Below are 25,835 nucleotides of genomic sequence, written 5' to 3' on the forward strand. Positions count from 1 at the left end.
CATAGAAATGTATAAAGACATTTACGTGACCAACTGACAACATGGCAACATGTATTACCTAGAAAAAAATAAATGTTGGTGCAGTTTCTATTTGTACACCTGAAATGCTGTCCAACATGTGGCCTTTTTATACCTTTTCTTCAGTTGTACAACCATGGAATTAGTATATTTAAGCAAGTGATTATGAGATATGATGGAACTTACTCGTGCAAATAAATAAATAAATAAATAAGACTACAGTATTATTCACTGTATGATGTTTCCTGCTAATTGTAATTTGGCAAAATGAACATTCAATCAAATGACTGCTCAAATATTTGGTTTCAATGTTTTAAGATTCAGCCAGAATCATATATGTAGCCATCTAGACACAGATAGATATACACAAAACAGACACACACACACACACACACACACACACACACACACACACACACACACACACACACACACACACACACACACACACACTCAATGCCAAAACTATCATTATAGATGATGGCTTCAGCAGTAGTACCCAGTCCCAATTACCGTGCATGCAATGTACAACAGTTTTTCTATTTTTTTCCCTTGATAATTCAACCACTTATCCAGTTCTGACACCAAAAAGTTAGTTGACCAAGTGCAAATTTGACAAAATTAATTGTACACATATGTGTTTGTGTGTCCGAATGTGCATATTTCTATCTTACGAGGTTAAATACTCAAAAGAGAGAAACTCAAAAAGTAGAAAAAAGAGAGAATCACAAAACACTGAATGTTTTTATCCAAGTAAAAAGCCCCGTATCAGTAAACATTAGCTACAAAACCAAGATCAAGTGCCATCTTGATAGATGTGATGTTAGGGAAAGGCTTTTAGTAGCATAATGTACAGTGTTAGGGACAGTACACATCAACCCCAGAAGATCGAAATGGCACAATATCAATGTGCGATAACTTTGAACTATAAAAGATTGCATCTACTTGTTTGTGTAGTGGGTGCCTCGACACCCCCATGCTAATTACATATACTAAGTACTAGATCACACTATACCTGGTTATGGGTAAAACCTGAAACCCAGCTTCGATATTCTGCTGTTTCAAGTTTCTGGGTTCAGTGCTGTGAACTTTAATGTTATCAACATTCAACATCCTAACAGGGACCCACTGATATATATATATATATATATATATATATATATATATATATATATATATATCTATATATATATATATATATATATATATATATATATATATATATATATATATATATATACACACACACACACACACACACACACACACACACACACACACATATATATATATATATATATATATATATATATATATATATATATATATAGAGAGAGAGAGAGAGAGACAGAAAGATCAGAGCAGCAGTGACAGAGAGTCACCCTGGAATAGACCCCTTTGAATTTTTATCCCTAGAATAAGAATTTGTCCTTTATTATGGCTTAACTGTAAAGTGGTTTGCCACTGTTTCATGATCGCTGCACTGAAATTGATCAGTATAGTTTGTATCTTATACATTTTTAAGCACTCTTTTATCCATGAATACGGGATACTGTCAAATGCTTTTTTGTGGTCTATCCATGGCATACGTAGATTATTCCCCTTATTACAGTTCTCCATTATGATTTTTATTTAACAGCAAATGATCCTTTGTTCCATATCATTCTTTTGTATTACCCTTTTGTTCTATTGTCACGATTAAGCCTTCTTCTAAATCACTATAAACTCTATCACCATCAGTTCCAGTGTATAGTTTATATGCATCAGAAGGCACGTTATTGGTCTATAGTTTTTAGGATAGCTTCCAGGTTTGCTTAAGTATTGTTTTTCTGTTGTTAACCAGGCTGGTGTCTGATTATATAGATATATATCAACCAGGATGTATTTCAGGATGGCGAAGAAAATCCTTCACACTCACCTGACATATCTGACACCATATGATGTACTAGTTTTATAAATACATAGGCAGCAAAAAATAATCAAACATTTCTTCCTCTGAACATGAAATATAACTATACTCATCAGTAACTCTGTAATGCATCTTCTGAAACAGCTAAGTGGCTACCCGGTTTGCACAGCAACACAAAATACAGGCTGAATAAAAGGAAGAAATTAGATACTGCTACATGTGAGGAGTGATAAATATGCACTTATTAGCATCATCTTTTATTCACTTTAGCTGCAGATAAATACGTAGGACCAGAATTAATTTTTTTCAGATAGAACTCAAGGAATAATAAATAATAAAAAGAATATGAATAGTTAGCAGCAGTAACTATAATTTGGTTGGTCTTGACAAGGAATGTTAACAAAGCTGTAATTTTACAGTCCTGTGCAGAGCTTTACATATGTGACTGACTACTTATACAGAAAAGAGGCTGAAGTCATACAGGTTGCATAACAATTAGTTGAAAGGGAAAGGATGAGAAGTTACTGATTTAAATCTAGTCACTTTTTATAAGTCCTAACTATATTTTTTAACAGAAATGTTATTAAATAATAAAGGTCAAAATATAATATGTTTTATCATGCCAAAGTGTCCCTCCAGGCCAGGGGAGTAATGTGTGTCAGGACGATTCGTACTAATGCAGATACTATTCTGGGATGTACCACACCCCAGCAGCATTACTCATTAACTGCAAACGAAGCATGAGAAACCTAAGATCTGGCACGGCAAGCCTGACTGCCTTATGTGTTACACCTATATATAATATTTCAAAGCAAATCTCAGAGGTTTAAAATGAATCTTGGTCAATCTCACTTTACAATATCTTGCTGTAATAGTAACATGCTACAGACTATGGCATCATGTAAAAACACCTTTTTCTCCACAGGACCTGTTATTTGATGGAGGAGAAGAGACAATGGCTTGCATGTCTCTGTAAACTCATATCTTGTATCAAACAATCCACAAATAAACTACTTCCGGAGCTTTGCATATCTTTGGGCAATGAAAAATGGCTCATAAATTGCTACTTTTAATTTATTCTTACGGTACACACACCTACATAACAACAGTTTACTCATAATGTTTTCCAACTACTGAATTCTCCAAATGGTTTCCTATTTTCCTCTGATGAATCCTGGCAAGGCAAACAGTGATCTTCAAATAAAAAAAGTTACTAGAGTCACTTAGTGAATATGTAACCCACAGAAACATTTGTTCATTGTAAAATTAGAACATCATGGTTAAACTGCATTCTGCATCAAAACCGAGTAAAGGAACCACAAATTCCTTTCCCCTGTTTCTTTAAACCACAAAGGAAGTGAAATTTATTCTAGCAAATGCATGTTTACACAAGTCTCTGATGAGTAAGGAAGCAGATGACATTTTGTTCAAGCAAGAATTGTGCTGTAGTGAAAGTTACTAGCGTGACTAGGTCAAAGTTAACAGCAATCTGATTTCATTATTGTATTTTAGCAACAGTTAACAAGGAAAACTTCTCACAAACAGTCCATGTAGGCCACATTTTATGTAAGATGAAGGTGACAAGCTATGAAGTATGGCAGGGCTTTTGTGGAGTGTGAAAACATGTGCCTCATTTTAATCATCTGGGATGTAAGTACAGTGACAAATCTGTGAAACTGGAGAGAAACAGTATAGGAGAGAGGTGATCTTATATTATACCATGACCCCCCCAAAACGTGCACGCTGATTGGCCAGCATGCACATTGTAAATCGAGTTATACTAATGGAAAAAGGTCCGGAGATCTCTGTTGCTTATTTTAAAGCTGTCTCGCTATGCTAAACCCATTTAACATAGCGAGACAGGTTTTAAAAAAAAAGCAACGGAGAAAGCAAGATCTCTGTTGCTTTTTTTACTGTTTCGCTATGTTAAATGGGACATCTCCATTGCTTATTATAAAACTGTCTCGCTATGTTAAACCCATTTAACATAGCGAAAACAGTAAAAAACAAGCAACGGAGATCTTGCTTTCTCCGTTGCTTTTGCCCACAGCTCTGATGTACTGCGCAGGAGCGCAGTACATCAGAACTGCCGCGGATGCCAGACATCTGCGGAAGGGCAGTAAACAGGCATTATACTATGCCATTATTTAAGAAAAGTAATAGTTTCTTTTCTTAAATAATGTCATGGTATAATAGCAATAACCCACTTCTGGGTGTGGGTAATGCTGTATTTACCCACGGTTGGCTTTGTTTCACCCTCGGGACCAAACCACACCAACCGTGGGTAAATCCAGCATTACCCACACCCAGGCGTGGGTTATTGCTATAGTATATTCCCCTGCAGATGTACTGGCAGAAAAGTGAACTTCTGAAAGGCCATTTTAGCAATATTTGACTTCTTTATTCTAACATACAGAGTTTTCATACAAGTCATAAGATGTTATAGAGTTATGTATTACACCAAGTAGCCATTCCTTTATTATTTACCTCTGGCACCTTTTTTTAGAAAGTTATTTACTACCTGACTTGCTCACAAAAGGGAAAGGCTTGACCAGTTGTGTAATCAGGCTTGGGCAACACCACTCTAAACTGGAATGAAAATGACATTTTCTAATGCTATTACACTTCATATGCTAGTGACATAAACACATCCTATGCATCATAATCATAACACATGCTAGTAACTTCATAAACAAAATGCATTATAGCATTATAACAATATCATACACTAACATCACAAACAAATCACAAGCTAACATCATAAACAGATTGCATGCTAACATAAATACATCACAATTTTAGCATGATGAACACATTACACATTGGAATTACAAACATACCACAGGTTGACCAATATAGTATTCAAAAATCAGCAATCATAACACTTCATCAAAATGACAGTTTTAATTAAATATGCCCTACTGGTGTAATATTTCTATATGGGAAGGGTGAGAAGCAATAACTTTTTAGAGGTCTTTTCAGTGAAATGGATTTTATTAAAACTGTCATTCTGACAAAAAGCTGATTTATCAAAAAGATCTTTAGCAAAGCTCAAAATCAGAGTTGTCTGCATAAGTGGCAGAGAAAGGTACCTACCCTGTGTGGTTCCATCTTGAAATCAAAGATACTTGAAACTTACAAGATCGAGTGCAAATGCATGATGCACTGGGGAATGGGGTACTAATCCTTTTCCCCACTATGGTATGATCTTGCAATACATAGCAGGGTGTAGGGGGACTTACACCTCTGCAAAAACAGGTGTTTTGTGAGGTTTTTTTGAGCTTATAAGATCAGAGCATTTTACCTTAATCTTGCAAGTTTTGAGCATTTGGGATTTCGAGCTTTCCATATAAAGCCCCCTGTATACCGCTGTTAACTATTCAAAGTCACAAAATGTAAAAGAATATATATATATATATATATATATATATATAAAACACACATAAAGAGCTCAGTTTTCACTGACTGACTCACTGACTGATTTAGTCAGTAAGTACTACTGAACTGTCTTCTGCAAATTGATGGTCAAGAATTAGACATCTTCTTGGATAGGACCGACTTAAATTTGAAATGTCACGTAAGTTGAAAGATTGTGGTTTAAATATAGTAGCCAATAACCTTTAACTATAAACCACAACAAAAACTCATGTATGTATGTCAGGCAAGTGATTGGGCACAGAATAATTTGCATTCCATATGGGTCTTTCTGACTGGGACGACTAGATAAGAATGAAGTAAGTAGATCCATCCTCACTTGCAGACCACCAAATATGCCAGTAAAGGAAAACAGTTTCCCTAGTACAGAGAGTTTTAAATGCAATTGATTTTCTGCTGTGCTAACAGAATACAATACAACAACAACTGAAATTTTAATATTGGCTTGATTAACCAGAGCTTTTTCACTCATGAACTGCATGTAAAATATTAAAGTGAAGTGAAATAAACATTTGGTCGCATGATATTATGATTAGAGTTAACTAATTCAAAAAATATGCTAAAAGTAGTAAAAACAGATTAAAAGTCTAACAAGGTTCAGTGTATTTAGTATAAGACATTTAGAGGGGCTTTTCACTTGGTTAGCAAACAGTGACACAGGGAACAATTTAGAGCAGTTGATTTAATATGGCATAATAAAGAAACAATGACTGATTAGTTCTTCCATTACGCAGAATGGTGAGTTATCTATGCATTGATACTCTCCTGTACTAATATGTGATATTTCCTGTTTTTTCCTTGCTGCTGATAGGAGAAATTCAGATACCTACTTTGATTGGTTGTTTTCAGTCATGTGAGTCTTCATTGTATGGAATGTTAGTCAGTTGTAGCTCATACTCCAGAACAGTAAAGGAATACTTTAGACAGAGGCACTGGGAACTAAGGTTGGGTGGCATGATGCCACGGTAATTCTATGGGCTAGGCTTGTAAAGGCTCCGGGACCATTAGCCTAGTACACACCTATGAACCTAATACCTACAGCACCTACTACTAGGTCACATTTCAGAGTATATGGATAAGAGTCTGAAATGCAAACTGTAGACATAACCTACATTTTGCGCCTTCTATAACATTACAACTAACTTTCATTCAAACTTTATTATTATTCTAAGGCTCACTTTTACCGCCCACTTTGTCTCAGTTTAATAATTTCTAATGCTGTCTGCATTAATTCTAAATCTCTGTATATTACTCCAATTCTACCTTTCTTTATTCTCAGTCATTCCTGACATGCATTTCTCCTGCTTAGTTTCTTTTAATAATCTGTTGTCTGATGCTGATAACTATATGGTTTAGGGTACTCAGTTCATTGCAGCCAATAAACTATTTTTTTTCTGTTAATCCACTCTTTTCCCTCACTTTCATGAAGTTTGCTTTTGAAACACTTGCAGTATCTCTTCATGTGTCAAGGATCACATCATTATTAGCTATTTTTTAAGACTTTTTTTATTAATTTAACGTATTTACAATATATACACAGAAAGGAAGACATTCAACATCACATATTGTTATACAATGACAGGAATACATTGGATTATGAAGGTAATCTTATACAGTTAACATATTAAGAGTCTTGGTATTTCAATAGCAACATTTCAAGGTTATCCCAATCACTAAAAGTCTTAGTAGGATTTACAGATCTTATTCTGATGACTACATTACATAGTACTGCTGTTAAATTTAAAAATTCTTTGAATGTAGGAACTGAGTTTGATTTCCAATTTTTTTGTAATAACCTTTTCTAGCAACTGCCAAGAGAACCCAAAACATTTTCTGCACTTTGGGTTTTATAGACACATGAAGTGGAACATTCATTAGTATTAATGATCTAGTTAAAAAACAGTTATCAGACCATAACCCCTTAAAAACATATTTATCTCTTCCCAATATACATTTTATTTTTCACAATCCATAAACGTGTGTCCAGTCAGCTTTTACATCTTAACTACTTCTCCAATAAACTGAAGAAATCATTTTACTAAACTTATTAGTAGCTCTGATGTAGTTAAAAAGTGGTTTCCTCTTCTGCTGAGGTCTAAATGTAACAGGTCTATGTAATAAATGATGATATGTCCTTGCCAGAGGTTGACATAAAGGACAAATATGATAACTTTCTGCCCAGCAAAATAATGCATAAGTATTCTATTCATATTCAACTGTGTTGTGTGTTACCATTTACAGCTTTGGTCATAAATGGAAATGCATCCATAAATTAATTTTCTTTTTTGTTACCAGGCATAATGTTATCCTTTCTGTGGTTAAGGTTTTGCTGATATCTTCGGAATTGCTACTTCATGATTTAAGCATATTTTGAGAATTGTTTTTACTATGTGCTTCTGCACATTGCTGTAGGTTGTAAAAGTACAAGCAGCATATGTTACTTTGCGTGCTTCATTCTACATTATAGATAAAAAATTATCAGAAAGAGCCCAGGAAATATATTTTAAGGAAATGTTTTTTTCCCAAATTTATCACCCTTCAGTATGACTACTGAACAAGCACTGGGGTTCTTTAGATGTTAATTAACCTTATTTCTGATAAAGAATAATTATAAAAATTGTCACAAAAATAAATGTATGAGTACACTTATGTATACCTTGGGATGTATATAAAAATATACAATAGCAGTAAACCTGTGAGGATATGAAAAGAAAATACACAAAGCTACTGGTCTGAAGCAGCACAGACATTGCAGACTGGTAAAAATGCTCCCAAAACAATAAAACGTTACAGTACAGTCTTAACTGATCTAAGAGCACAGCTGAAGAATTTCATGACAAATATCTCAGCCCATTAACTAGCATGCAAAACAAGTTGTTTTGATTCCCACATTTTCTTGCGTTGTATGGATGCTAAAATTGTCAGCATTTGCATTTGTTTACCTCTCATCGGTAGTATAGCAATGAACTGCAACTAATACTAAGAAAGTGAAGGTATAAAACAAACTGGGACACAGAAAATACATCTCCAACCAATGAATGTTCTGCACTTACTTTCAGGTAAGAAACTGTGAAGGCACAAAGTAAGCATGCTCCAGTATAATGGAATGCTAGTTATATATTGCAAGACAAACATTTAAATCCTACAATAATAATGTCCTTTTATGATGACTTAGGCACAAAGACTAAACACCCTCTACAAAACAGATTACATGCTGTGTGAAAAGCCAAAGAAGGCTCCTGCTAGAGGCTTGTGACAAGATGAAGCAATGCACCTTAATGGAGGAAGAAGACAGCCCTTTAAGGATAATTGTGAATTCCCCTAGGTTAAAGGGACCTAATTACTATGGAGAAGCACTTGGAAAGCACCTTTTGTGCTATTTCTAACTTAAATGACAGATCTGTAAACTGGTAATAATGTTGTGCCACCCATAAGATTATGAAACCCTTCAAGGGTTTGTGCACTGGAACATGTCAATACAGATGTTTCATATCAATACTGAACAGACAAACCTACTAGGATAGCAAGGGAAGTAGGTCTTGGATAGTAATCCTTTAAAAATTACCAGTGTTTTTCTCTCCCCTTCAAGACAACACTTGGTACAGGGAAAGAACAAGGGAAGAAGAGAAGCAAAGACACAAGTTCTTGAAACAGAGCAGGAGAAAATAACTGACTCTTTTTTTAAAGATTTTTTTTTGAAGAAGAAGGTGAGATATCATGAAATAATTCCTGACCCTTGGGATGTTTCTCTGTCTGTCATTGAATGATAGCATTATCAGGAATACAGGTTCGACCTCTACCATAAACTTTTGCTATAGATGATTGGCGTCTAAGCAGTATCCAGTAATTAAAAGATTAATGTCTATAAAAAGGAAACATTCTGCATTTTGTCACTGATGCTTTGACAAAAATATCAGTTAGAACTTGAACACTACTCATAAGTAAGGCTGGGTTTATTAAGGTTAAGTAGCACAGTAGCAACTATCAAAAGAAATCTTTCTTGAAGATGACATCAGCTGGTCAAGGCTACAGTTTAAGCCAAGTTTACCATCTCACTATGATACTATTGGCTAAAGATGTGAATGAAAAATAAAATGCATGGGAAACAGACACAGTCACGACTTTATGAATTAACTACAGTATTCAACAATTTAAACACTTTATATCACTGCATTGTGAAATACAGTAATCAAACATTTAAATTAGCTAAGGTAAAACATTATTTGATAGTCATAAGCATGAAAAGGTTTAAAAGCCTAACAGCAAAAGAAATAAAAAAGAAGCTTTTTTAGCATAACAACATAAATGCCATAATCCTTGTGTAAGAAGGACAGAAATGTATGAATGAGCATTTACTTCATCTAGATATACAGGGTCACTTTCTGTCACATGCTGTCTAGCTTTCAGACTTGGTAACATGCTCTTCCTGATTCATTAGCTAGAGTTGAAACTGGGCAGAGAAATGTTTAAGAAAAAACTTTTTTATTAAATTGAGACATTAATTAGGTATCATTTTAGAAAAAAAAATGTGAAAGATCTGTCAGGTCAAATTAAGAGGACAAGTTTAAGTTTACAAAAACAACTGCAGGATTACTATTTTGCACAACACTGTTTCTGATTTTCTTAAGAAAGTTTTCTTCAAAGCAACCCTTTGAAATGTTTGCATCATTAAAGAGGTGGCAATGACATCCCTATGTCATTTTTGTGCAGTGCCCAACCACAGTCTGCAGTGGGGGCTTCTGATCAACATTCTTTAGTTTATATTTATCGTTGACATCAGCAGTATCAGAGACTGCAGGAAGAAACAGGAAGCAAAACACTGACTCAGCAAATGTAGTAGGCCAATTATTAAAAGGAAAAAGGCAAGCAAGATCTAATATGCAAAGGTGTATGCAACAAACACAGACCCTGACTGTGCTTTAAGTCATTCAAGCCTATAGTGCCCTTTTTGTATACCTCTACTTGACACATATAGCTCCTTATGGTGTCCAAATCTTTTTTGGGTCTTTGTTTTTAAGTGACTTATTAGCCAATAATAGGCAGTATTAGAAAGGGCAGGGAGTTAATAAAAAAATAACACTAAAATTGTTAGTCTAGGAAGTCCTACAGTACAAAATGAATTACTATTTGCCACTTAGTATTTATATTTTCAGATTTATGTTCATATTTTCATAACTGAGAAATCTATATGCTATTGTGGAGTATGATATGAAATCTATGGTGAGAGACAGGACAATTCATTGTTGATATCTACTTATATCACAGAATACTTGAAATATTGCTAGTTGTTTGTTAGCAACTATGAAAATAAGCAATATTTCCATATGCCTTTAATACTTAAAAAAAATAAATAAAAGTGACTTAGAAACTACTGCATGGCATTAGGTAAAACCTTAGATGTTGTAGACAAAACCTGTCTTTGATATTTGTACTGTACGATGCACATCTTGAGAGATATTCAGTGTTATTTGTTACTGCAAATTATACAATTAAGCATATGTTTTCACATCTTTGTAAATATCTCAATAAATATGCATTCAGGGATGAATTTCTTGCCTGTAATGTGAATGTTAATATCTGGTTAATAAAATGTTCTAACAATATATGTTTAGGTCGTACAGTATTCAAAACATGACAATTTGTTTGTGAAAGTCTATGTTTATTGCAGTATTTATGAAAGAATATGAATGCACTGACTATTACCTCTATAAAGAATACTTCATACTAATAATATTGGTGTCCTCATTGATATGTATTTACATATGTCTGCATGTCACCTAAAGGGTAGTTGAGTTAGGATGTCTGCTGCATCCATCAGAATAATCTTCCCTTAGCAATCTGACCACTTTGTGAATTTTCCACTTATTTCCACTCAATGCATGTAACTGTTTTATATAATAAGAAATGGAGTTTACGACTGCTGTCTATATGCAGTGTTATCCCATATAGTACAATATGAATTTTCTTTATAATGAACAGTACTTACTAATGTTATCTAACATGGCTGCCTCACTAAACATTGAATCTGTCGCAGTTTTCACCAGGCCTCTGCTGAAAATGGTCTTCATCTAGATGAACAATACGATTCGACATACATATATATATATATATATCTTACACATTTTCTTATTTTAACTATATAGTTGAGAGATTATTATGACTGAAGTTCTACTTACATTATATATTTCAGGGAGAGCAGTCATCTTGACCAATTCTGCAATTTTAGTTTGTTTTCTTCCTCTGAGGAACATTAAGCTATGTTTAAGATATTGTCTTGACAGGCTAGTAGCTGTTTCTTAAATGACATGGTGAAAATATTGGAGTCCCTTCAATTTTGAAGCTTTGCAGCAGAGCTTGCTTATATGTGTGTTTTCTTTTAAGTGTTTTTATTCTAGACTCGGTGTAAAGACCTCATTTTCACACAAGTGGTTCTTCACATTTTGGGATCCCTAAGGTGGTGTTGAGTGGCACTGTCCTACATTGAAATGCACACAACATCCGTATGTTTGAAAAAGTTGTTTTTATGAAACAACATTAATGTAAAACCCCCTTCACATCAAGTATTATTTTCAAAGATGGTATAGCTTCAGCCCAGAAGACAAAGGAATTTATTTTTTATGTGGCAGTATTTATACCGGCTCTCTACTATATACAACATTATACTTCTTGATGCTAGATGTTAATTACAGGAATAATCCTAAAATAGTTTTACTTAGCCAAGCCTTCATTTTTTTCTTACTGGTATGAAACGTATAGTCAATATTCTAAGGTAGGTATTAATTGAGGTTTTCAGAATAAGGTTCATGTTATAGGCTGTGAAAAGTTTACTGCTGCATTAATTGACATACTTTAAGAAAGGGATATAGCTTCAAATATTCTGTCTCACTCTTAAGATTTCCAAGATATATATACACACACACATATATATATATATATATATATATATATATATATATATATATATATATATATATATATATATATATATACGCAGAACCACTACTAAATCCCAAAAACCCAAACTACCGATGCCCAAAATCCCATGACCAAATACCCGAAACACTAAAATACCGAAACATCAAAACCGCAAAATTCAAACTACCAAAAACTACACTCAGTATACACCGCACACATACACACACCGTCCCCCAGAATACAAACACATAAACCTAAACTACAGACAAGCAGGGGGGCAAGCCCCCTGCTTCCCCCACATCCCCCTACTTAAACATTCTAACTCCAAAATTGCACTACATACTCAAGCACACGAAACACCACCACACACCTACATTCCCCTCGCACACACACATCACAGTCACAACACACGCTTAAACCCTAACCAACACATTTAAACATAGATACTTACCTGACCTTCCACGATACTGCAACACCAGAAGTGTGAATGTCAAACTCCCGATGTTCTTTTGAAATTCGTGCTTCTGGTCTTTCGGTAACTAGGGGTTTCGGCTATATAGTCTCGAAAGTTTGAAATTCGGTATTTCAAACTTTCGAGATTATGTAGTGATCCCATATAGGCCACTATACTCTTAATAGATATTTCCTTTCCTTGTCTCTGCTTCTAAAAATATTATCTTTTATCCATCAAAACTAACTTTAAAATCCATAATAAGCTGAAATGTTATCCATCTATGTCAGTTGCAGGGGCTTTCTCTTTAGTCTCTTGCTAGACAAAAAGGTTTTACTAAATGTCTCTGCTCAGGAATGAGATTCTCTTTAAGTTTCAGTTTAACTCATCAGAAGGACTGAATGTGGGCATTATTTATTTTAAATCACAGAAGTCCAGAGTGTTAATTTTAAAGTCTGTCAAATCATTTTCTTAAGATCTGGACTGCAACTATGGGTGCAGATTGCAGTGACCTTCATAAAGAAAGCCCAACCTTAACCTTCATTGTGATGGTTGGCTTACACAAATCTCTCAGATTGCAAATGCTTGGCAATACATTTTCCTTAAGTCATGGAAACATAAGGATTGGCATCCTCTGAGCTGTGATTGGCTTTGGACATGCAGTATGATATATGCAAGTAGCTCAGAGCTGCAGATGACTTCAGTCAGCAAAGGCTTTCAGTCACTTGACTAGATTAGATACATCTAATAAAGTTTTATTATTTCACTTGATAACTTTAATTCGGTGAGATAATTTCCTAGAAACGGGTGTGAGTACATTTTAAGAATTTTGGGTGAGTGCATTTAACAATTTGGTTCTGTTTTTAAAATGTTAATTCTAGCAGATATCCAAAATGGTGCTGTTTTCTTCTCCCTTGCAAGGATGTTATTTTTAAGAATAGCACAGCATACTGGCTTTTTCCCACCGATGCTGATAGGAATATTTGTGTTGTTTGCTGGTGTGTTATCATGGCTCCTTTTCCTCTTTAATTGATGTTCATTGTTGACAATCAATGCAAAAATTATTTATGAGTTTCTTCTTTTCCTGGTTAGGGATCGCCACACTGGATCACCTGTCCACTCATGATTGGCAGTGGAGTTTTGCAGTGTCGAGTTGCCAGCCTGGCGCCCAACCTTCCACAGAAGGCACACACACACACACATGCACATACTCACACCTAGGGCCAATTTAGAGTGCCCAATCCACCTACAGCATGTCTTTGGGATGTGGGAGGAAACTGGAGCACCCGGAGGAAACCCAAGCGACCACAGGGAGGACATGCAGACTCCGCACAGAAGGCACCCCAGCCGAGATTCGAACCGGAGAGCCTCTTGCTGTGAGGCAGCAACGCTAAATGCTGCACCACTGCAGCCACCCATTTTATCTTACTGTTTTATCACATAGTGATATAACAGCTTTTACTTGTTGGTGTTGTGATACATATGTGCTAATGGATTATTATTTTTTTAGTTGAAGAAAATAATATCCTTTTCGATTTAGTGCTACACTTCCCTATACTTAGTAGTAGGTGACAGCTCAGTTAGGGAATTTGGAAAAAAGATTTACTACCCTGTAAAAACATGATAAATGCTCAAAATGCATAAATGAATGGCACATCATTAATAATTTCTACTTATATCCTGGAGAACTAAAAATACATTAAAAATAATTTTATCTCAATATTCCATACATATGCATGTATATATATTTCCCAAGAAAAATCAGTTAACATAAATCAAGGTTAAATGCTGCAGGTTATGAGCATTCAGTCTTAAAAGCAAGCACCATAGGATCACATGTATAAATGCATGTAACTTATTGTATACTCCAAGATAGCCATACTCTGACCATTAAAAAAAATGTATATATATATATATATATATATATATATATATATATATATATATATATATATATATACATATATATATATATATATATACACATATATATATATATATATATATATATATATATATATATATATATATATACATATATATATATATATATATATATATACACACACACACACACACACACACACACACACACACACACACACACACACACACAGACAAGTATATGGGTGTACTTGAAAAGAATGAAAACCCAATTACCTGAATCACTAAATGTCTAGATGACTTTTCCAAAACCACAAATGAATGAACATTCGGATGACCTGAAAGTTACTGTTGGAAAGGAACCATTTGGCCACCATGGTGAACTTTGCCCCTTTCCTCACTGTAGTGCAATCTTGGTGTTGGTATATTTAATTAGCGGGGTGGGGGACACAACCCCCCCACAGAGGTGGGTTTAATTTGCTTCTGTTGGATTTTTTTTTATGCTGCAGGACACGTGGTAACTTTTCTGAATTTGTAATCGGTGATCCGAGTGTTCATTTATTTGTGGTTTTGGTGAAGCTGTCTCAGCAATTAGTGATTCCAGGTAAACAGTGCATACATTTAAAGGCAGCTTGCCGATCTAAAACTTAACAGCAGAAACAAAGCAAAGCTTGTCCACCATGGAGAATTTTAAAATTATTTAATACTAAAAGTCAACAAGTATAAGAAAATAAAAACACAGTGAAATGTGAAGTCAGCTTAAAGTAACTGGACAGGTGCTTTCAACAGGAATGCCTTCATCAGATCCTGTTATACTAAACTTAGCTCATCAAATTTAAACAGAGGCTTAGCCAATCAAAGTCTACTTCCTCAGCCTCTGCCCTTTCAATAAAGGTTTTATAGGTTCATAGGTGTGTACTAGGCTAATGGCCCTGGAGCCTTTACAAGCCTAGCCCATAGGATTACCATGGCATTGTGCCACCCGGCCTTAGTTCCTAGTGCCACTGTCGAGTAGAGCCACTGGAGTGATCCCTGAGGTTAATTTTCTATTTCCCATCCACTCATCAAGATTTCTCTTGAAGAGGGCCAGTGAGGTGCACTGCTTGACATGTATGGGAAGTCTATTCCATAGCATGGGCAGTCTCTGGGTTATGAACCTGTCCCTCCAGCATGTTCTGTTGATTGTGGTAATGAGGTTGAGGTCTCTGGAACGTGTGGTGCGGAGGGATTGGGATTTCTTCAGATGTAGCATTTCTAACAGAGCTGGGTCAGGCATGGCTTTGTAAGTCAAGCAGAGATCACTTCTAAGTAGGCGATATGAGACAGAGAATAGCTGGAGTTTTTTGAGTCTGTCCATATAGGACAAGTGTTTAAGGCCTAGGATCCTCTTTGTAAGGTACTTTTGCAGCCTCTCCAGTTGTTACAGATGTCTAGTGAGGTACATGCCAAGTGGGGCATTGTACTCGATGATTGGCCTAATGAGGGAAGAGTAGAGGGAGACAATGACCTCTTTCTTCCTGGATGCAAAACCCTTAGTAATGAGATGTGCCACAAAGAAGGACTTTCTGACCACAGTGGCAACATGGTGGTCAAAAGAGAGGTTGCTGTCAACCTGTGTTCCCAGATGTCTTATAACACCTTCTGTATTCAGTGGACTACCATCAATGTGGTAATTCAAGGGAACTGGGTTTTTCCCAAAGGGGCTGATGGCACATTTTTTGGCATTGAGCTTAAGGCCATGGTTCTGACACTAGTCGTTGGTGTCACTGAACCCTTTGTGTAGTATGCCAGCATCACTTGGGGAGTTAATAACAGCTCCCAACTTGCAATCATCTGCAAACTTTGTCAGCCAGAGTCCCTTTTTGTTGGCCTGGACTTCAGAGAAGTAGATATCAAACAGGAGAGGACCCAGGACCGAACCCTGTGGGACTCCACTCGTGACTGGTCGGCAATCTGACTTGGAGTCAGCTACTTTCACACTGTGGGTTCTATCTATGAGCCAGTTTGCAACCCACCTAGTGATACAGGGGTTGGTGCCTAGCTTAGTGAGTTTTTCTATGATTCCTGAGTGGGAAATTGTATCAAAGGCCTTGGCCAGATCAAGGTAGGCTGTATGAATTACCTTGCCTTCATCCACAGCTCTGGTGACTAACTCAAAGAAGTCGACCAAATTGTTCACAAAACCAAACTGTGTAGAATCCAGACTTTGGAGATTTCCTATATCCTTGTTTATTATGTCCATGATGATGCGTTCCATAGCTTTGCATATCAGACTCGTCAGGCTAATTGGGCAATAATTCCCGGGGTCTGTAGTCAATCCTTCCTTGTGGAGAGGGATGACTGCAGCAGTGCACCATTCGGTAGGGACAAAGCCTGAGGTGAGGCTGTGATTGAACAGAGCACACAGGTGAGTGCCAGTTCACTCTGTAGTTCATGTAGAACACAGCCAGGGATATTGTCAGATCTCATAGAAACTCTATTCTTTGCCTTGGACAGTGCTATTTTACCCTGTGCAGCAGTAATACTAGGTGCCTGGCAATCTACTAGTATTGTGATTGGTTCTTTGGGGGGGGGGGGGTAAAGTTAGCACTGAATCTGTCAGCCAGTATATTGGCAATATCTGTTGGCTCGGTATAGGAGGTACCATTGGGCAGTAGCTCAGAGCAAATCTGGGTGTTGCTGTGGAGATTCTTTACATAACTATAGAAGGCCTTGTGGTTGTCTTTACTATCTGCTGCAATTCTTATTTCATAGCTAGCTTTAGACAATTTGATGATGGATCTCAACCTTTTGTTGAGGCTGATAAGGGAGTTTTTCCAGTCTTGGGACTTCACCCTATTCCGCATCAGTTTTCTCCTTCTGTTGTTGAGTTTATTTATGGCAGGGGACCACCAGATTGGCTTCCTTTTTTTGAGGAGAGTGTCTTGGTTCGATTTGGTATGGTGAGATCCACGCATTTGTGTACGTGTTCGTACAGTGCATTGGTGTATGAGTTGGAGGTCATGAAACTATTCTCCATTTGCATGGGTGCAATGAAGTTAGCCACCCCTGTTTTTAGGAGCCCAACGTTTGCTTTGGAGAAGTTTTTCATGGTGGTTACCTTTGTGGGGTGGGGGGGGGTGGATTTCCAAGGTGATTAGTTTGTGGTCAGATATAACCAGGGAGGAGTTGGCTACTGGTGTAGAGTAACAGTCGCCCATGTTAGTAATCACCAGATCAAGGATGCTGCTACCTTTAGTGGGGGCAAGAACGATCTGGTCCAGAGCGTTGGAATTAATGAAGTCCAGAAAGCAGTGGGCAAGTGTATTGGTACATGAGTAGTTTTCCCAGTTAATAGAGGGGTAGTTGAAGTTGCCCAGTATGCGAGAGTTAAGTTGGACCCTAATATTCTCCAGAGTGCTTAGGAACATGGAGTGTGAGTCTTGGGACATGGTTGGGGACCTCTAGCAGGATAGGACCTGAATCACAGTCTTACCCAATGTTAGCTGCACCTGAAGTATCTCAGATGTGTTATGTTGGGCTACCAGTCTGGAGGTGTGCACATCCTTTATGAATATGGAAACACCAGCGCCTTTGGAGCTTCGGTCCAAGTTCTGGGGCTGAAAGCTGTGGAATGAGTTATAGCCTAGTAGTGTAGGGATGCTTTCTGCTGCTTTGAACCAGGTCTCTGTTACAGTACAAATGTCGATGTTCTCCATTTTAAGGAGTCCTTTGAGCAAGTGCATTTTGAGATTTAGACTTCTAGCGTTGAGCAGCATGACTCTCAGATTGCATTTGTTTGTTACTATTATAGTGGTAATTTGGTCTTTGGAACACCACCTAAAAAAGACATTAAAGGGCTGGCAAGAGCCTTGGCCATTATCCAGAAGCCCAGGGGTGACAGATGTAAGCCATCTCTGTTAAAGCATCGAGGTCTGCCAATCATGTCATCCCAGGCAGACAGATACTGGATCCCCTTACAATGACACCAGAAACTTAGCCAATTGTTGAAATCAGTCATTTTCTGCTGGTACTTTGGTATCATTCTGGGTGATGGTAGGATGCTGCTCAGGGCTAGGGTTATACCCGCCTGGTCTACATAATCTAAGAGCTTCTCCATGTCTCTTTTCATGTAGTCCAGGGAGGTACGTCTCAGGTCATTCACACCCAAATGTACAATGACAGAGTCATATTTGTAACTGTTGTTGAGGGACCTGAGTGCGTGCATTATGTGGCAGATCCTGGTGCCTGACAGGCAGTTGACTGTTACTTTCTCTTTATTCATCCTAGTGAGTGGGACATCAGTGTGCCTCACTATCGAGTCACCTATGACTAGTGTGTTAGGCATGCGGTTTTGCCTTAGTGGCTTTGGTTGAGTGGCACACTGTTTAGGAGAGTTATGTGTCTCGTGATTAGTTGTGGGTTGTGGTGGTCGGGTGCGTTTCTGCCTTGGAGGTCTCTGCTGTTTGGGTAGATTTTTATTGACAGCCTCCACGAAGGTGGGTGTATGGTTTGTGTTTTTATGTGAAGGTACTGCTGGTGTGTGTTCTGTAGGGCTATGTGTTCCATGTGGTGTGGTGCAAGTGTTGACCTTCTCCTTTTGACCAGCTATTCCAGTTCTGGCTGGAGAGTGCGTGGCTTCCAATTTGGATATATAAGTGCATCTCTCACAAGTCTGAGTGTTGGGAGGTAAGAGGAGAGGGTTGTCAGTGTACATGAGGCAGTTGCTACATTGCCTCAGGATACCCAAGTTCACTAGATTAATAGGAGAAAGCACAGGGAACTGACCTTTAGACATGCCTGGAGGGGTGGGCATTAATAACCACTGTTTCCTTGTAGAACATTTAGTGCTGGTAGCACTTTTGTGTGCTACAATAATTGCTACAATTTAAAGAGAACATTCCATTTAGTCCAAGCAGTTTATCAGCCTGCAAGTCAGCAATCCAGTGTGAAGCTGACTTCACGTTTCACTGTGTATTTATTTTTTTAAACTTGATTTTTAGTATTAAATCATTTTAAACCTCTCTATGAGGGCCAAGCTTTGCTCTGTTTCTGTTGTTAACATTTAGGGTAAGTGGGTTTTCCTTCTTATGAAGTAAACCCATATATATATATATATATATATATATATATATATACACATACATATATATATATATATATATATATATATATATATATATATATATCTATACATATACACACACGTCTGCACGCACGCACGCACACACACACACACACACACACACACACACACACACACACACACACACACACATATATATATATATATATATATATATATATATATATATATAGTTAGATGTATAGAGTGATAAAAACATATATGTCAATCTATCTTTCTAAGTGATAAACAGTAAATGCAGACATAATTAAAGGTAGCAACAGAGGTATGGGAATGCAAGCAAATATGTGACTCACATCTTGTGGTGGTTTTAAACTGTCAGCCTTCCATGTTTAGCTTTCTGTGGGATGCTGGTTGACACAGCAACATTTCTAAGTGCTCATATTTGTATCGATCTAGTCCTGAAAAACAGAATGACAGGAAAAATAGTAAACAAATAATATAAAGTTATCGCCTCTCATAAAATTCATAAGACTGAACCCTAGAATTTTCATCTGATAAAATAGTTATACATGTCTGCTAAATTACTGAGAAAATATTTTGTAACATTTGAGGGGACAGAGAAAATGATTCTTCATCCTTAAACTGCAATGTGCAATATTCAGAGGCATAATGGATAATCTCACGGTACAGTTTTTAAGAAGTATAAAATTCATACATCAGGAATTGCTTTTATCTTATAACTGGCCATCTAAGCAAATACCTATGCATGAATTTTACCTCACATGTGTTAAAAGCATAGCTGCTATTTACTCTGACAGAAAAAGAGAGCTGTCCTTTACTTGTTCACATTAAAGGACTGCGCACAGAAATTCTGAAATATACAGCAAAGAAAAATGTGTTATTATGGAGTTGATTCTGAGTCTCTGTGACTTTAAGAGCTTAACACACCAGGCTTCTCTTTTATTAACTGCTTCTTTAACTTCTTGCAAATTCATAGTCATTGCTTCAGTAATGTTGTTGATCCATCTTTGCTTCTGGCATCATCTTCTTTTGCCTTTATCTTTCCCAGCATCAGTGTTTTTCCACAGAATCTTGTCTTGGCATTATCTGGGCAAATACTTTAGTATTAGTTTTACTGTCAAGGCATCTAGTGAACCGTCTTGGTTTATTTCCTTATTTTAGTCAATGAAAGTCTCAAAACCTTTCACCACATCACATTTCAAAAGCATCAGTTTTTTAGTGCACGCCTTTATTAGTAGTCCATATCTCACAGCCATATATTATTGCTGGGAAAACAATAAGTCAGACTAAATTAAAGTAAAAAATCACCAACCAGTATTTAAAAAAAAAACAATGCTATCCAGAACACCAACCATAACAACCTTTGTTGACAATGTGATGCCTTTACTCTTTAAAATCTTTCCAAATTTGTCAAAGTTTTCCTTCCATTAATTTCACCAATGAGATTATCATCCGCAGAACCCTTTGAGTCCAAGAAAATAAAATCCATCTCTGCCCCTGACAGAGCAAGATGACAATTTTATTTCTTTTATATTGAACATTAAGACAGATTTTGCGCTTTCCACTTTCATTCTCGCCAAAGGATCTTTAACTCTTCCTCACGTTCAACTATCATAGTGGCATTATCTGCAAATATGAGGATTAAAATATCTGTCCCAGCATTTTTTATTTCAGCATCTGAATTATCTAAGCCAGAATTTCCCATTTTATATGCTTGTGTCTAATTTAAACAAGTAGGGTAGCAATATACACCCTTGTTATACTTCCTTCCCACTCTTGAGCCAGTCGGTTACTCCAAATTTGGTCCCAACGTTTGCTTCTTGCTTTTAACGAAAATTACCCAGTAAGCAAAAATGGTGACTCAGTACCCCATTTCTCTTAAGACATGCCATAGTTTGTTATGCTCCACATAGCCATAGGCTTTTAGACAAGACAACGAAGCAGAAGTAAATATTCAAAATATGTAAAGAAACAGTACAATACGCAAAGAAGTGTATGAAAATCAGTAACACATAGCCTGAAGCAAAATTATATCCACAAAATTCAGTGTTACAAATAATCAAGCACTGAATGAAATTAATTTCACTTAATTAATTCTTTATTTGATTAGTTAAGCATTTGTATGTGTCATAGGTTAATTATGGCTGTTTACTTCAGGTCAGGTCTAATTTACTACCACTGGATGGTGGTAACTAACATGGATACAGTGTAGTGTCCACTGATGACCATAGTACTGAAGTTCTGTTTTGGGGAATATTTCAGAAGTCACTATAACATAACACTGTTTCTTGAGTTTTTAGAAGCAAAATCACACATCACATAAGAAACAGTAACAAATAGTTTTTGATCTGAATTCCTGATCCCCATCTAATTAAAACTTTAACCAGGTGGACAAAAATAGTCACAGTTCAACAGATGAAAAAAAATTAAGCTTCAAGTTCAAGAACTAGAAAAAGAGATAAGAACAGCAAATGGCACTGAAAATACTTTTCTAGCAAACTTTTTGTAGGGTCTTTGCCCCACATGCAACCACATTCAGAAGCTTTGTTCTTTGCATCCTCTAATTTACTGCTCTTAACTGCATGTTGCTGCAACTCTAAGGTAACTATAGATGAACCTTAAATTTTACAAGCCGTCTGAAAAAATTTTACTTTCAGTTACTAAGACTGAGAATCCTAGGTCAAGTAAAAACAGTACAGCTTATCATAAGCATTCTCCTGTAAATTGTTTAAAGCTATATGCTGTAGATGATAAACATTTTAAAATATGTTCAAGAAACTAGCTATGCTATGAAAAACATAGTAGCTATAGTACATGAAATTTAATTACTTAATCTTTAGACAACAACGTTCAGAATGTTATCAAGTAGGAAGGAAAATAACTCAACTGTGGAATTAGAATACAGGCCACTAAATAGTATGGACACTTGATCCACAAGATATGCAAGGTATTTCACTATCAGTTTAGAATTTCATACTTTTTCATATATGATCATAATACTTCAGATGATGACAAGCTAGAGAGATGGTCATATTATTTTGAGCAATACTTACAGAAATATAATTGCATTCAGTTTTTTTCTTTCTTTTTAAAACTATATGACAGCATCCTTACAGTATACAGTTGAAAAGTCCTTTTTGGATGACAGACAGAATGTAATGCAGACCATTCTACCAATTAAAGGAAGTCTGTTAAATTGTGTATAAGCAACCATCTAAGTATGAAAAGTCAAGTACCCAGCCACAGATATCCCTTTGTAACTGACATAGCTGACTGGAACTCTTCTGTGTTTACTCTTTATGGCTACAGATATGTCACTGGATTCAAAAACATACATACAGTCCCCATTTTCCCAAGAAGAGAATCCAAACTTGCATAAGAAAGAAGTTACAACTCTGAAACGGGGGATATGTACATTGACTGAGGTTTCTGCACTCCAAATACTACTATCATGTTTGCTTATTAACAACAATTCTCTGTGGAACCCTTAGTATAATGTCAAACACTGCTCTTATCTGAAGCTTGCATGTATAATAAGTAATGATTCAGAAAGTACTGGGGGGGGGGGTCAGTTTATTTCTCGACATTGCCTACAATATGATTAATATGATACATGTATTTTCATGCGTTCTCAGTGCCTAACCTGGTAAGTGCTTCTTTTTAATGATTAAACACCTTTATTAAATTATCATGTAAAACATATGCAAACATATATTAACAAAAAAGAAAGCAAACTGTATTAACATTCTTTTTCTTTTACATATATTATACATTTCCTATCTTTCCATTCTATATAACTATCTTCAGTCCAACATTACATCATTTGTCCAATTCCTGCCTTCCCTTAAACCTCCCTCCTCTTCCTCCTGAACATTATTATAAATGTATTGTTCCCACAATTTCCATTTATTTCACTGTAATTTACTCCTTCCCTTTTCTAAAGATCCATCTTCTACTTTTTTATCTATTTTATAATATTCAGCATGTCAAATACAGTTGGTTTAGACTTTGATGTCCATTTTCTAGTAAGTCCTTTTTTGGCAGCCAACAGAATTAAAGTTAATTATGCCTTACTATCTTTTGGTAATTCATATCCTTTGTCCCGTATTAAAAGAATTAATTCCTTAGTTACAGCCATCTGTTGACCCACAGACCCTAATAAAGTACTCTGTAAGAAATTATCTGCCAATTCATTAGCCTCCCAAAACATTTGTTATCAATTATCTTTCTTCTCCGTCACACCTCTAATATTTGCTATCTGCCTGAGGAGAAATTTGTTGAAGACTACTTGGGGTATAAAAACACATATGCAAACACGTTTAAGCGAAGGATCCTAAACTTTCTGGACTTTGTTGCATACTTGGGGGGCCATACATATGTCCTTCCATTGTTCCCCTGTAAATTGTGTTTCCAGTCTTGCATCTCAATCTTTTCTAACCTTGTCTAATTGATTTTTATAGTTATCATGAAATATTGGATATGTCCTATGAATTATCCCTTTTTTAACAGCAGCTTCAATTTTAGATTCAAATAAAAACTCTTACCAGAGCAGGTCTTTTAATTAGACAGCCTAATCCCTTTCTCTTTGCCTATACGCAGATATCAGTCCTTGGTAGGGAAGGCAATCTCTAGCCTGCAGTTGAAACATCTTCTTGGTCTTATCTGACTTTTTTACCTTTCCCTTGCTAGTTATTTGCTCCTAATTCCTTAGTTCCTTTGCCAGTTTTCTCCAGTAAATTCCAGCCCCCCTCTTGCCTATTTTCTGTACTCCTACTTGCAGTCATCTCTACTGACAAAAACTCTTTTCTCCATTCTTGTGTTGGCTTAGTTCTTAGAATACTTTCTGCTACTTTATAAAATTATAATATTCTGTATGGTTGTTATTATTCTCCTAAAGGATCTGCATCCAAAACCCCACTATCTGCTTCTTGAACTTCCCTCTGCTTCAACATCATCCCTTACCTCTTTGAATTATAACCTTCTGCTTGTGTTATAGCTATATCTATGTATCTACATATATACATTATATACATATACGACCCTTAACTGTGTAGGTCTAAAATATCTCTTTAAATGAGGTAATCCTAAACTACTATGTTTCATTGGAAGGATCAGCTTATTCGACTTAACTCCTGCCCTCTTACCCTCCTAGTTAAGTTCCTTCAACTCTTCATAGGTTCATATGTTAATACTAGGCTAACTGCCCTTATGAGCCATTTTAAGCCTAGCCAATTAACCCAGATAAGAATCAAACTCGGCAACTTCTGTTTATAAGGTTAACACAACAACCATTATACCAACCCTTAACCCCCTTTATTAATTAACTATCAAAAATCTTAGAAAAAATGTGCACACACCCAACTACTGAATCATCTTCTTCAATATAACCAGCTAGCAAATTTCCAACATGAATTTCAGCCAAACCATAGTACCACCTCTGCCCTTATATCCTTTACTGACCACATCAACCAACAAAGAAATATCGGTAACTTAATATCTGTTGTCTTCCTAGACCTGGCAAAGGTATTTGACATGGTATCCCACTGTAAATTACTATCGACTCTCTCTGAGCTCGATCTGGATAACTCCTCTCTACTGTGGTTTAAAAATTATCTGTCCCTCCGGCAACAAGCTGTTAAATGGCATAACTCTCTCTCCCCTCTCCTCCTAGTGAGACAAGGTGTTCCACAAGGATCCATTCTTGGTCCCTTACTATTTTCCATCTTTACCAATAACCTCCCTTCAGCTACCCAACAAACTAATATAGTACAGTATGCTGATGACACCACCCTTATTTGCTCAGCCCCCTCTCCACAATTACTCCAAGATAGAACCCAGGAAGCTTTCACTTCTATAGAAAAATGGCTAAATTCCTCCCAACTCATACTAAACCCATCTAAGACCCAACTCATGATCTTCCACCATCCAAAACTTTCACCCCTACCATGCCATTCTCAATAACATCCTCCAACAATACCCTTATCACACCAGTAACCCAAGCCAATATACTAGGTGTAACTATTGACCAAAACCTAAAATTTGACAAACATATAGCACTAACAATTGCCAAAGTTCATAAAAAGCTAGGTTCACTCTAATACTTCAAGAGCTTCCTCACACAGGAATCCTGAATC

At 36.3% G+C, this 25,835-nt stretch overlaps 2 long non-coding RNA genes across 4 annotated transcripts in view; one reads left to right on the top strand and one right to left on the bottom strand.

The window, feature by feature from the left end:
* Positions 1-25,835, bottom strand: part of LOC122809489 — a 1,088,146-nt gene that overhangs the window by 236,549 nt on the left and 825,762 nt on the right. For both annotated transcript variants that reach the window (XR_006365912.1, XR_006365911.1), the window contains exon 8: positions 20,034-20,138. This is a non-coding gene — a long non-coding RNA (uncharacterized LOC122809489). The remainder of the gene's footprint in view (positions 1-20,033; positions 20,139-25,835) is intronic.
* The window catches only part of LOC122809490, a 312,957-nt gene that overhangs the window by 139,370 nt on the left and 147,752 nt on the right, over positions 1-25,835 (top strand). The window lies entirely within an intron of this gene.

Source organism: Protopterus annectens, chromosome 8.part0, assembly GCF_019279795.1.
Source record: "Protopterus annectens isolate FY-2018-M chromosome 8.part0, PAN1.0, whole genome shotgun sequence".
Taxonomy (NCBI): domain Eukaryota; kingdom Metazoa; phylum Chordata; order Ceratodontiformes; family Protopteridae; genus Protopterus; species Protopterus annectens.